The following is a 13,098-nucleotide window of genomic DNA, read 5'->3' on the forward strand; positions in this document are numbered from 1 at the left end:
TAGGAGAAAAGCAAGTAATAATTGCCTCCATAGTAACGAAGGTCTGATTGTAAACGGCAATAAAACTGTCACTCGATACAGTCGTCTGCCTTTATTCGCTATCGTCGGCATCGTACGTTCCCTAATGGCTTTTTAAAATATTTTCATATCAATTTTCAAAAAGACTCATATGGTGCATGTTTCCAATTTTCCATCGACGGTAATTGGCGAATGACACATGTGATGTTTTGGTGCCCAAGCGGGATTGTCCACATTGACCTTACACTTTATATATCCATTATTACATTATTCTATTTTAATAATTTTTGTTTTTTTTTTCAGGTTGCTACAATGGCTGAGTAAAAGATATCTTCCTGTTGGGTTCAGTGAGGAATAGCTCAATACTTGACTGTGTATTCAGAGACAAATGAAGAGCAAATATTTAAAAAATAGAATTAAGCATACCTAGATTCTACTTTTTTTCAATATCATTTCTTTTTTAAATATTTATTATATTACAATCATTCAAGCCAGTTTACTACTAAAAATACAACTACTCATTTTTCTAATCCTATAACTTCTAATAAAGAGTTTTTGTTTTAATTACAAAATGAGTTTTCTCAGCACTTTATAATTTAAGCTAAATAATATGCCATAAGAATATAACAGAAGTATCACAACTTGCTTTATACAGGGCTTTACAATAAGAATGATAAAATTTCTTAAAAAAAAAAAAAAATTGTGAAGCAACTTTAATTTTTTTATTTGATGTAATCTACAAACGAAACAAATTACTAATAAAAACTCGCTTATATTCACCGAAAAATACAATAATATACATGAACATTTACACATATAAATGTATGAATAAATGCAACTCTTACTTACAAAGTAAATAGCCACGATGTCTAATAGGCTTGTTCTACTTATACACTGTAAGAAATAAAAAAAATAAAATAGTACTTTGAATACAATATTAAAATAAAAAGAGCTTTATAAAAGCTGTTATTATAGACTATTTTTCATTATGTTGTTTCTTCTGCATATTTTAATGGCTTACGTGCATATACGTGGCCTAAATATACGGTAAGTTTTTTTGCATAAGAAAAAAAAGTCATCACACCTTGTATATATGTATGTACAGGAAGTATGTAGTCTAATAAGATTTCTCGATTTCAGGACTGTGATATTGGCTTTAATTAGCTCATCTTCACTACAAGTCCTATACAATAAAGTGAAATTTTTTATTTACCGAAAATGTCTATAACTTTTGTTTACACTTTTTTTCGTATAACCTCAAAAAATATTTAGAAATCTAAAAGCTTTTTTTTGTACAACAAATTTCTTTTTCTCACAAAATTTGGAGAAAACTTACGTAATTTCTTACACAAACACACCGTATTTTCTGTTTATTTCAAATATTTATTTTTCCTCTTTATATAGACCTAATATCGGAAGAATCCTAATTTTTAATCAAAAAAATAGTTAAAGTTAACTTTATATTTTATTCAAAGTTCACTAGACTTATACTTTTCACCATCACCGCATGCGCCTGTATACATTGTAATTAAGGTAAGTGCCGCTCTCAATTTAATTATTTAATTAGACACATATTGTTGCTCATAAGGTCTCATATTTCACTCAAGAAAACCGACGGTTGGACAGGGTGTATAGAAGCCATGAGCTAATTAAAAATGAAAGCAAACTTGAGTTCACAATCAAAGCTAATTTGTTGGAAGCAAAAATATATACACATATATATAATTATATTACTTTTTTTGTTGGTGATAAAAAAGTGGTATCAAATTGAATAATTAATTATATTTAGATATTGATAATTCGTGTGGTGGAGCACGGTGTGGCTCGTTCCGTGGTTGTGCTTGGTCATGGGGAAATGGACGGTGCAAATTCCACACAGGAGATCAATAAAGAACAAAATGTTTCTTATAATACATATAATTCTATTATAAATCACACTTACCACTTGTGGATCGGACGAGATGTCGCAAAAAAAGGAAGAGCGCACCTTTTTACCAATCAATATTTGGTTGTGTTCGAATTAAAACTTCGAAGAAGCGATCGCTCTCCAGCCACAAGCGAGCAGTGAAATTTGGCGGGGGCGGCGTCAACAGATATGTATAAATAATTATTCTCAGCTTGAGATGCGGAAAATTTGTTTTTGTGTATACAAATTATACGCCAGCTGACATGATGTCCTTCTTATGCTTATATGTATAAGTAACAAAATAATAACTGATTGTGGTAGTAGGGGGCAAAGCACTTAAACGTCAGCCGAGATGGTTTAAATCTTAGCGTATGCTTAAATGTTATTTCAGTTTATATGGATATAGTTAATTAGTTAAGGTGGTAGAAAGTAGTTCAGATTTGATGAAGGCAATTAGAGGGTAAAATATCAATTGTTCCTTTCTGGGAAGTAATAAAACATATCAAGTTTTTCCATACGCGGCGTTCAAAGATGATATTAATTGGGTCAAAAAGAAGTATAGTTTCTGCCGGTTTTGTTGTTGTGTTTGCAGGTTGTTGTTGTTCGAGAGTTGTTTATGAAATTGTGACTAGAAGAGTGCTGGGAAAAGCACAACAAGCATTGCATGTATGTTTATATAGATAGATAGCTTAGTTGTAGTTTTCAACAAAAATCGCTAATTAAGAGGCTTATAAGTTTACTAAATGGTTGAGTTTCTTTGCTTATGCTTTATTATGGGTGAAGTGGACAAGGAGGTAAAGTTTTCTGTAGTGATTGATATTTACTTTTGGAAAAATATTCGTACATCGGACTGATTAAATGTACACTTGACGTTTTGGAGGCATAAAATAAGACGAATTTAAAGTATAAAAACGCAGAAAAGCATCATCAAAATATACATGATTTTAAATCCAAGCCCTCTTTGTAAAACTGCCTTAAATAAGCTAAATGGCTTAACTTAAATAATCAAATATTACACGGATGACCATGAGAACATACAAAGCATCACTCCAGTGCATTTTGTGGCAAATGAAATAAGAAAACAAATTACATACAACATTTCCATATAAAATGTAAATACTTTGTTATCGGAAAAGCACATATACTTAGTACAGCATGGAAGCGATATGCCAGGAAGTGCATAATGCTCATATCAGTATAGCTCCATTTACCGAAAAATGTCTTAAATGTGCAATGCACTTTCGTGTGTTTGTAGGCGATTGCTTGAAAACTGTAAGTGCTTGCTAATTACTTTTCCCAAAAAAACTTTCCTACGTATAAGCGCATTGAAGGCCTTAGTTTTATATCGAAAAAGAAAATAATGTGAAAGTAGTTAGAAATTTGCATGTGTGTCAAGGTGAAAGCACTGATGCCTTTAGAGAGCACACTTTTGTGTGGTAGCCAGTGAAAGCTCTTAGAATGTGAGCACTTTGAAGCTTTCGCTCAAACTTAAGTATTAAGAAATCTTAAAGTCGTTCGTGTTAGAAGTTTACACTACAGATAATGAATGTTAAACAGATTTTGAAACTATTGTTAGGTTAAATGTTAACTCTTAAGGAAATATGCACAAAAAGAACGAAAAACATAAGAAGAAAGGGACGAAAAGGCAAAAGATATTTGAACAAGATTAATTTATTTTAAATTTTTGTTCCTCGCAATAAAATAAATATCAGGATATACAGGACTTTGTGTTTACTGTGCTACATACTATAGGAATATTGACGTTGGTGCTTGTAACACTTTTTATGAAATGTCCATTAATCGCTAGGAAAAACATAGTTAAATGTTATGTTTTTATTTGCCCTCCATTTATAAAAGTTCATTATACTAATTGATGACCACTAATTCAACCTTTACGCATAATAATTTTACTAACAGCTCTCTAATTATGAACCGCAAACACCACACACACAAAAACATATAATCATAGAAGTCTCCATGGATTTCCTTTTACTAAGGGTGGTGCTTATTAAAATAAGTTTGAGAGAAAATGAAATTGACACGGTGCATGAATTTGCACATGGCGCAAATAATAATTAAATTAAATACGAAAATGAGGTCAGTTGAGCCCCACTGTGTAGGTAGATGAAAATGTATATGTGTGCGCCTTACTTTAAGGCCATACATAATACGTGGGCTAATTTTCGTTATTATGGCTCTAGCTGTTATCATCTGAACTATTAAAAATTTATCAGGCAGAGCCTTTGGTGTGAGAGTTTGGTTATTTTATGTTGGAATTAATTTAGGTTATGGGGTTTTATGTGGGTGCTTTGTTGTGCGTTTAAAGTTTACAAGCAACCTATGACATTAGCAATAACATGAATTTAATGCTTAAATATAAATACAGCAAGTGTTGTCATCTTCAATATGTGTATATTTTCCTATCATTGAACACGAATTTTTAAGTGTGGTTCTATGTGAAGGTGTATTGAATTCGAAGGATAAAAATGTGTCCCATAAGTTCAAAGCCATGTATCTGCAACTGCACAAGCTAACAGAGCAACAAAACATAGATTCCGCATGGAACTAAAATCAAACATAAAACGAAAGGAAAATTGGAGAATGTCTGTATGTATTTTGTACATAAATAGTAAATGTGTTACAATTGTGATGAAGCATTACTGCTGTTACTCTGCAATTGAATTCAATTAGTTTATGTCGCTTGCCATTTTTACTTCAGATAAAACAAGGTTTTACGAGCACTTTTCATTACTTTCCCTCTATTTAATATTTTATTGTTATCGATTGAGATTTTATGGCACACATATGAGCAACTTACAGTGATTGACTAACAAACGAGCTGAGTTGTGTTCGTTCATACTACTTGAGATTATTTGCAGTGGTGATCAAAATGAAATTTTATAAAAAAAAAACAGTTTATGTTGTGGTTGAAGGGTCACTGACAGCTTACTTTGAATAAAAAACATTTATATGTTCGATTTCAAATTTCATGAAACACTTTTACATGACATGAGGGAAGAAAAATCTATTATTTACTTGAAAGTATTCTGAGGAGGTGCCCTCTAAAAATATTATGAAGCCCTTATTAAAATTTTAGGTGAAATTCTCATATAAACTCAGGTTTATCAGATATCCGAACAACTACTTTTTACCTACATAAGTATATATAATTAGACATGTGTGTATAAATAGGCTCCTGTTGAAGGATAAGTGTGCTCATAATGAGGATTATTTTAAAATATCCAACGGCTGCAAGTCCTATAAGTAACCTAAATGGCAGCCAGACAGACAGGTATTTTCTATTACTTTTTTGGTAGTCTAATAGTTTGCTCACGTTAGATCTACCCACGTCATCATTCTCATATGCATATGCTCTTACATGGACACATATCTGTTAACATATTAGTACAATATGCCATAATGTAGTTTTGTATTTATAATTCAGAGCTTATGCTAGTTCAACTGTCTTACCAAATTTTCATAAATTTGCCGTCCTCTCAGTGCAAGTTATTTATAAGGCTACTTTAGAATTGCGTTAAGTTTATCTAAAGAGTTCTTTAACATTGGTATATAAGAGTAAGAGTAAGTTATCATATGCGTATCAAAGAGCGCAGGCGTTAACTCTCTCGTACGCTCTTTACTGTTTTTCTGCTCGCATAAAAGTTGTTTATGGAACTAACCTAGGTTAGACGACCTTCACATCACGTGATGTCTGTTTCGTGGTTGTTTGATTGAGTACACACGCTATTTTAACTAATGAATCATAATTCCACTCGGTTAGTTAAGAGGTAAAAAAACTACCAAAAGTTCTGAATACCTTATATCTACAGTTACGCTTAAAAAATGTAACACTAGTAGCTGAAAATAAAAATTTATTGCTTTCTCTCCTTTAACAACAGAGTTTTTGGCAAAAAAAATGTAAAATTCACTAGATGTGATAAAAAAGAGTTACTGTTGCCAGGGCTACTTGGCGTATGTGCAACCTTGGTTTAGTCACCCACACAGAGATACGTCCAATATTGCCTATTGAAGTCAGAACCAAGCAACAGTCGTTGACGGCAGTCAATGTCATGCGAATAAACTGTAAATTTAAACTATAACAATGTTCTCGAAAACACAATAACAAACATAAAGTCTGCGTCTACATTGATTTTTTTTGTTAGGCAAAAAATCTATAAATCTCTTTAACAATTTCATTTTAAAACAACAATCGCCATAAATTAGCTAAAAAAATTCCGCAATTAAGTTCGCAATTTGCAGCCTCAGGGTCCTCCCACATACACACAGAAATACTCATTTACTTGTTTCTGGTTGGGTTTAAATAAATGGGCAACACAACCATGCCCAACCACTCACAAATGCTTGCCCTAATCAGAATAAATTTTCATTTCACAACGATGCAAAATTCCAAATTGCAATGATTTTTTTCTTATTTTTCAGCGCTTTCAGGCTTCATCACTTGGTTCAATGAAAATGCTGGCGGTTTATAAGCTGTGAGGCAAATCGAGAGATTACACTGAGTGTTTTTCGGAAATACAATAACACACATTTCAGTTCAACTGTTCACTGATTTATACTTTTTGGCAATTTGGCAACTCATTAAGTGCAAGCCAATGTGTTTTGTATATAAGTACATACATATGTGTATGTGATGCATCGATATGTTTTTGAAATGCACAAATGAGCTAAATTTTCTTTCTTTTATTTAGTCATTTGTATATATTTATTTTCATTCAGGCAATTGAATTGACTTCAGAGAAATATTTATGAATTTGTTTCTGTAAAAAATATTTAATGCTTTTAAACATTACGTTGAATTTATACTTTTATAGATTATGTCTTCAATAGGCATAAGTTCAATGCCACGAATGTGCTCTTCAAAACCCGATAGCTTTTATTAAGCGATGCTATTGGTTTGAAAGCAGTGAGCTGCATAATGTAAATACACTTTCCATCAGTGCCGGTTGGTTAACAGCAAACACGATTGGCGATGTGCCGATTTCATAGTCATTTCACTTTCGGACTAAGCGTGGTTACACAAATGGGGCAGTAGGGACTGAAAAAATCACTATACAATAAAAATGTAGCCCAAGCGTAAATCTCTCTATCTAGAACATCAAAATACAAAAAAATGTTCACTTAGCGAGTCCTGATGATATTTTTTGCACGTAAAGCTCGGTCTGAGAAAATTTTTCAAAACATTATTGCTATTATATGCATACATTTTTATTTGCCATAAAAGAGAAAATCCTTAACATAAAATCGTTGATCCGTAATCAGCATTGAAGGCTATAAAACTATTAAATATAACTGCCGTAGTATAATGCCACAAATAAGATTAAAATGAAATCATTTGTAGCAACAACAAAAAATAATCTAGAGCGTTTGAGTGCTCGTTGTATAAGTATTAACACAGTACTCGTGTACTCTCCATTTGCTTTTGCTCAGGTTACACGTTTCATTATGCACGTGGTTGCGACAAATGAGCTGCACTCGAACTTAGACTGAGCTGAGCGCGGCTGAGCCGACTTAACTGGCGTATCTGGTGAGTGACTGTAATTGCAGTTGCTATAATACTGGCAATCGCAATTGCATGTTGCAACTACGTGAGCTCTCCGTCACGCCACACGCAATATCTGTTAAGCACCTGGGTACACATAAACATGCGTACACTTGCGCTTTTGTTAACCGTGTATATGTGTTTGCTCGCGAGTACCTCAGACATAACCGGAATATTAATGTTATTCATTTGTATGATAGCTATATGTTAGAGTAATTCGAACTGCAATCTTTTTTAGAAAAATTGCCTTTAATAATATTTGAAGCCAAATATGATGAATCTTAGAGTAGATAAAAAAATTTTCCATACAAATACTTGAATCCGATTGTTCAGTTTGTATGGCAGCTATATGTTGTAGTCATTCGATGTGAGTAATTTGATTGGAGACAATAAGCGACAAAGTTCGTCACACTTAAAATTTATATACTAGTACACATTTCATAAAAACTCCGACGTTTACTTTTCAGTGTTGCAAACTTCGTGCAAACTTAATATACCCTGTGAAAAGTATAAATATACCAACAAGTCTTTGTAGCTCCAACTGTACGATTGACTCTCTGACTAGACTGATCAAAGCCTGTAAACGCCATGACACGACATATTGGCAGCATACGTAAACCTTTTGGCTTTGACACCGGTGGTTTGACCGGTTGTTGTGCCGAATGAAGAAGAAGCTGCTACTGACACAGTACAAAGAGTTCCGGCAAACCACAATATCAAAGAACAAAAATAGCAGAGTGCATTTCCATAAATGAATAAAAACAATTGAAATGTGTATATGCCTATGCTTATGTTTGCGTGAGCAAATAGCACATCTATGTATGAAAAGAGTACAGATGGAAAAAACTTGTTTCCATTGTGCGCTTTTATACGGAAACGTTTACATTTGGTTAATGTTTGTGTGCGGTGAAGAACTCTTAACAATGATTTCATGATTGGTGACTTTTTGCAATCTTTACTTATCTATACATACACTAGTCGGCATAATTATTTTGACGAAACTCTTTTTGACTATTGAACTTAGCGTTACTTAAAATCGTCAAATAACGGTGCAAAAATGAGACGCAAAACAAATAATCTATTTTCAGCTATGTGCATGCCAAATTTTATTTCGTTTACCTTTTGCGTTCCCTTTCTGCTGATAAGAATGCATGCAGACATCGGCTTTTTGCGTGGCACAAGTATTTTGACAGCATCTTTATGGAAATATTTTCACACTTTTAAGCACGCGAGAATTAAAGAACTTCTGTGTTTAAGTTTGAGCAATATTAAACGTTGTTATTAAAATAGAAAGTTATTGAAAATGATTAAAAATTATTAAATAACATGGGTAAAACGGCTGAGCTAAGTTTGGTTACCAGATCCTCAATGGTAGCAAAGTTTAACGCTGGAATAGCAGTCAAAGACATTGCCAATGAGTTTAAAGTGTCCTGTCAAACTGTGCACTACCAATTTAAAAAGTTTAAAAAGCATAATGACATGCGTAATTTAAGAAGATCAGGTGCTAAGCGCAAAACAGATCTTAGTGAAGACCTTGTACGGGAATTAAAAAAAAAATGTTTTTCTAAAGCCCCAATCCGCAGCAGATCAATTTAATTCGACAGCTAAAACACCAATTAGCGAGCGCACAGTCCGTCGACGATTAAAAGAATGTGATTTTAAGACTTATAAAGTCAAGGAAGTGCCATATATAACAAAAGCAAACAAGCTCAAAAGACTGACTTTCGCAAAGGAATATGCCCATAATCCAAAGGAGTTCTGGAGGAGCGTTCTATGGACAGATGAAAGCTCCTTTGAGTATAATTCATCAAAAAATAAATTTTTTGTAAGATTACCAATGGAACAAAGGCAGAAAAGGCGGCCCGTTTGCCAAAAAGTAAGCCATGGTGGAGGCTCTGTGATGTTCTGGGGATGTGTAGCGTATAATGCACTGGGTGACTTCGTTCCTGTCACTGGCTCAATGAACCAAGGCCTATATTTACTGGTTCTAGAAGAGAATGCTTTTACTTCTGGAGACAGGCTCATTGGTCAATCCTTCATTCTGCCACAGGATAACGCCCCATGCCAGAAAACCACGATGATTACAATATTTTTGAAGGATGTTGGTGTTACCACTTTGGACTGGCCACCTCAAAGTCCAGATTTAAATATAATTGAAAACGTCTGGTCTCTTATTCAAATGTAAAGGAACAGTATCGTTGAATAAAACCAGAGAGGAGACAATTTCTGAGGTCAGTTCCCTTTGAGGACAGATATCTCCTGAGATCATCCAAAATTTAATTGATTCAGTACCGGGACGCCTGGAAAAAGTTATTGAAACTAAAGGAAATTATATATTTTACTAAATTCCTTTTTTTGCCTTTAGGTTTTTTAAGTTTAAACTTTGTTATTCACATAAAAAGGTACTTGTCAAAATACTTATGCCACAACATGAAAATTACTTTAGCTTATATTTTTTGAAGTTCATATGGCAAAGTGTTGAATGCATTATTTTTAAGTTTGTATTAGCACTATGTCATACAGAAAAAAAAATCATTGAGTTATATTAAACCATTGCAAAGTCACATAAAAACTTAAACCATTTGTTTTTCGTCAAAATAATTATGCCGACTAGTGTATATATACCCTTATGTATGAAGGTGTTTAAGATCGTGTTATATCACACCGTTAGACTGTTTCTTGTGGTGATATGTAAAGTCTAAAGCCTATGCGGACAACTGTGCTTCGATTCAGGCCTTGGAGCAAAACATCACGGGTGTCACTCGCCAGTTACCAGTCGAAATACTCATACGAGTCATTGAACATTGGACTCAACGGAGGGATAATCTGGGACATAGCCACGGCCAACATTTGATATAGATAATTTTCAAAAATTAACTACCAAAGAATGTTCTTTGGAATGATAATAAACATACCGTAACATTCCTTTTGAACGCATACCCATCTAACTTTGCTTTTTGGAGCATATTTCATACCAGTTGTAGTTACTTATGTTTTCACAGTTCGCCTTTCGTCATCCCAGCTCTTTCATCACATGCACATACACATATGAACACTATGAAAGAATGCTAATTTTCACAGTGAACATATGAAGCAATGACATCAATCGCCCAGACCTAAGCAATATAAAGGACAAAATGATGAAGCTGAAGCCAATAGCAATTTTATGGTTGTGCTGCTGACGCTTAAGCAGGGCTCAACGTAGGCGTCAACAGTTGCTTTATTGACATTTCATTTCGTGCATTTCCATTAAAGTCATGTAAATGAAAAAACTAAAGATAAATGTAAAATGCTTTCAAAAGAGCTGCAAATGGAAAGAAAATAAATATGAAATTAAGAACACTCTGAAAGATATCACAACGTAAGTTGAAAATTACAATAGAGCTCTCAAGAATATTCAAACAGTAAACCTGTGAAAAAATAATAAGAACATATGTATTTATTAAGCAAGCAGTCTGAAAGCAAAAATGAAATAAAGGTATCTTCTATTTTGTAGCTACAATGAACTAATCAGCTAGATAGCCTTTTGCATAACACACAGTTGCATAGATATATAGCCAAAAAGGTAAGGAAAAATGGAACAGCTCGCGGACAAGGAAAGCGAAATAGACGAAAAGGCTTAAGAGAGATTAAGTAAATATAATTATTTGCAAAAATGTGCTAATTGCCGTAAAATGAAGGCGCCAAGCTTATTATGAGAAGTCGTTAAATGCGGCGTATAAGTTTTTGTTTCCTTTTGCTTTTGTTAAATGGAAAATTTTTGGCATTTAATTTGAAAGACTAAATGTTGAAAGCTAACAGAACTAGAGAATAGAACCTTAAAAAAAGAAATTTAGTCTATGAGCAAGCTTAAAGTCTCGCAAAATTTTTAAATTTTTTATGATAAAAAAACAAATTTAAAAGAAAAACGTCGTCCAGTATGGAGCTGTTTTTTCAGCATTTAGTATTAATTTTCATTTGAGGCATTTACCATATTTTTTTATCTATTAATTTATTTTGCTGGGCTTAAGAGTTTACTCAACATAATATTTTAAAATTTGAAAGAATTTTTTTAGGATTTTATGCAAAAACTGTAATTTCAACACATTTAATTAAATATAATATTGGCATTGTTTGTAATGTTATTACTTTGAACTAATTCAATCAGTTTACTAATGTAACTTAAATGTAAATAATACATTTTTCATTCACAACATGGAATCTGCTTACACAAAGAAAGCTCCATGCGCTAGTGAATTGCTGTTTTTTGTAGACTTTTTCGAGCTTAATTATTTGGCTAACCGCATAATTAATTTGAATTTTGTTTAGCAACACACTGCCTAGCAAGCTTAACAGTTAATGGAGTAATTAGGTTTCAGGCCAAGTTTTGTGGTGGTGATAATACCGCTAATAGGCCAGATAATTATATAATTATGATATGTAAATATATATGTAAGTATTTTATTGTTATTTGTTGTTAATTTAATTTCATCTATAATAAATATATTAATATCAGACCGATAAATATCTACTTCATAACTTGAGCAAGAACTACTAATACATTTTTCCATTTGATAAAAGACCTTCCCGAATATTCTGTTATTAACTGCCATATTGTCTTTACAAAGAAGAAAAAAATATAACAACGCTCAGCAAACAGTTAAATTCAACAGCAAATCCTAGCATGTATAAATGCCGAATAAAACACCACCGATGGAATATAAGAGCAACAACGCAAACCTATAGTAACTCACAAAGAATGAAATTGCACAATTGCAATTGCACATTTAGTCAAAAGCGTACACTTCTGTATTTATGAGTAGTTAATTTACCGTCTGCCTTACCGTTAGGGCCACTACTACTATTTTAATTTTACAGCTAGTGCCAGCTGATTGAACAATTGTTACAAATAAGTAATATTGAAATGCACATATACTTTGTTTGTTGGTGTGAAAAAGAAATGGCTGTGTGGCAAAGTTCATTGAATGCTCCGTCGAATAATAATCGATGACCTGGCGAAGTATACGCCATAACAATTTAATATGTACATGTATGTATGCGGTTTTGAGCTATGACTAAAAATATCAGTTTGTTGGCATATGCGGAATTGTGCAGGGGTTATTTAAACCGACATTCTGTCAATTGTGGGCAATACTATATAACTGAACTTAATTTGGCATTGATTGATTTATAGGCAGCACATTGATTGCAGTTTAAAGCTACAGTTGCGGGAATATATATTTGGTTTAATTTGACAAATTATTTACATTTTACATAAAATTAACGCTCTGATATATCTGCTGATTGGAAAATATCTGTTTGGGGAATTTGAAGCAAAGGCCTTTGTTATTTATGGTGATATTTTGGATGAATAAATGTGACTCTAAAAGTGAATTTATAACCAATCTCTATTTATTTTTGACGTTTATGTAAGAATAAATAAACCAGTAGGGAAGAGCTAGGATATATTCATTAATGGCCTGTTGATTTGTGTATTGGAAAGTGAGAGAATCAAATTTAATTAAAAACTATGCTAAATGGGAAGTTGGCGGGGCGTAAAATGTTCGGTTATACCCGAACTTAGCTCTTCTTTACTTGTTTGAAATATTTTTAAGGAACAAAGACATCAAATGCT

At 32.9% G+C, this 13,098-nt stretch overlaps 1 protein-coding gene and 1 long non-coding RNA gene across 2 annotated transcripts in view; both read left to right on the top strand.

Moving 5' to 3' along the window:
* Positions 1 to 383, top strand: part of LOC125776867 (uncharacterized) — a 30,295-nt gene extending 29,912 nt beyond the window's left edge. The window contains exon 2 of the long non-coding RNA XR_007422039.1: positions 322 to 383. This is a non-coding gene — a long non-coding RNA (uncharacterized LOC125776867). The remainder of the gene's footprint in view (positions 1 to 321) is intronic.
* LOC105233783 (kelch-like protein 20) overlaps positions 1 to 13,098 on the top strand; it is a 229,579-nt gene that overhangs the window by 152,531 nt on the left and 63,950 nt on the right. The window lies entirely within an intron of this gene.

The sequence above is a fragment of the Bactrocera dorsalis genome, chromosome 2, assembly GCF_023373825.1.
Source record: "Bactrocera dorsalis isolate Fly_Bdor chromosome 2, ASM2337382v1, whole genome shotgun sequence".
Classification (NCBI taxonomy): Eukaryota; Metazoa; Arthropoda; class Insecta; order Diptera; family Tephritidae; genus Bactrocera; species Bactrocera dorsalis.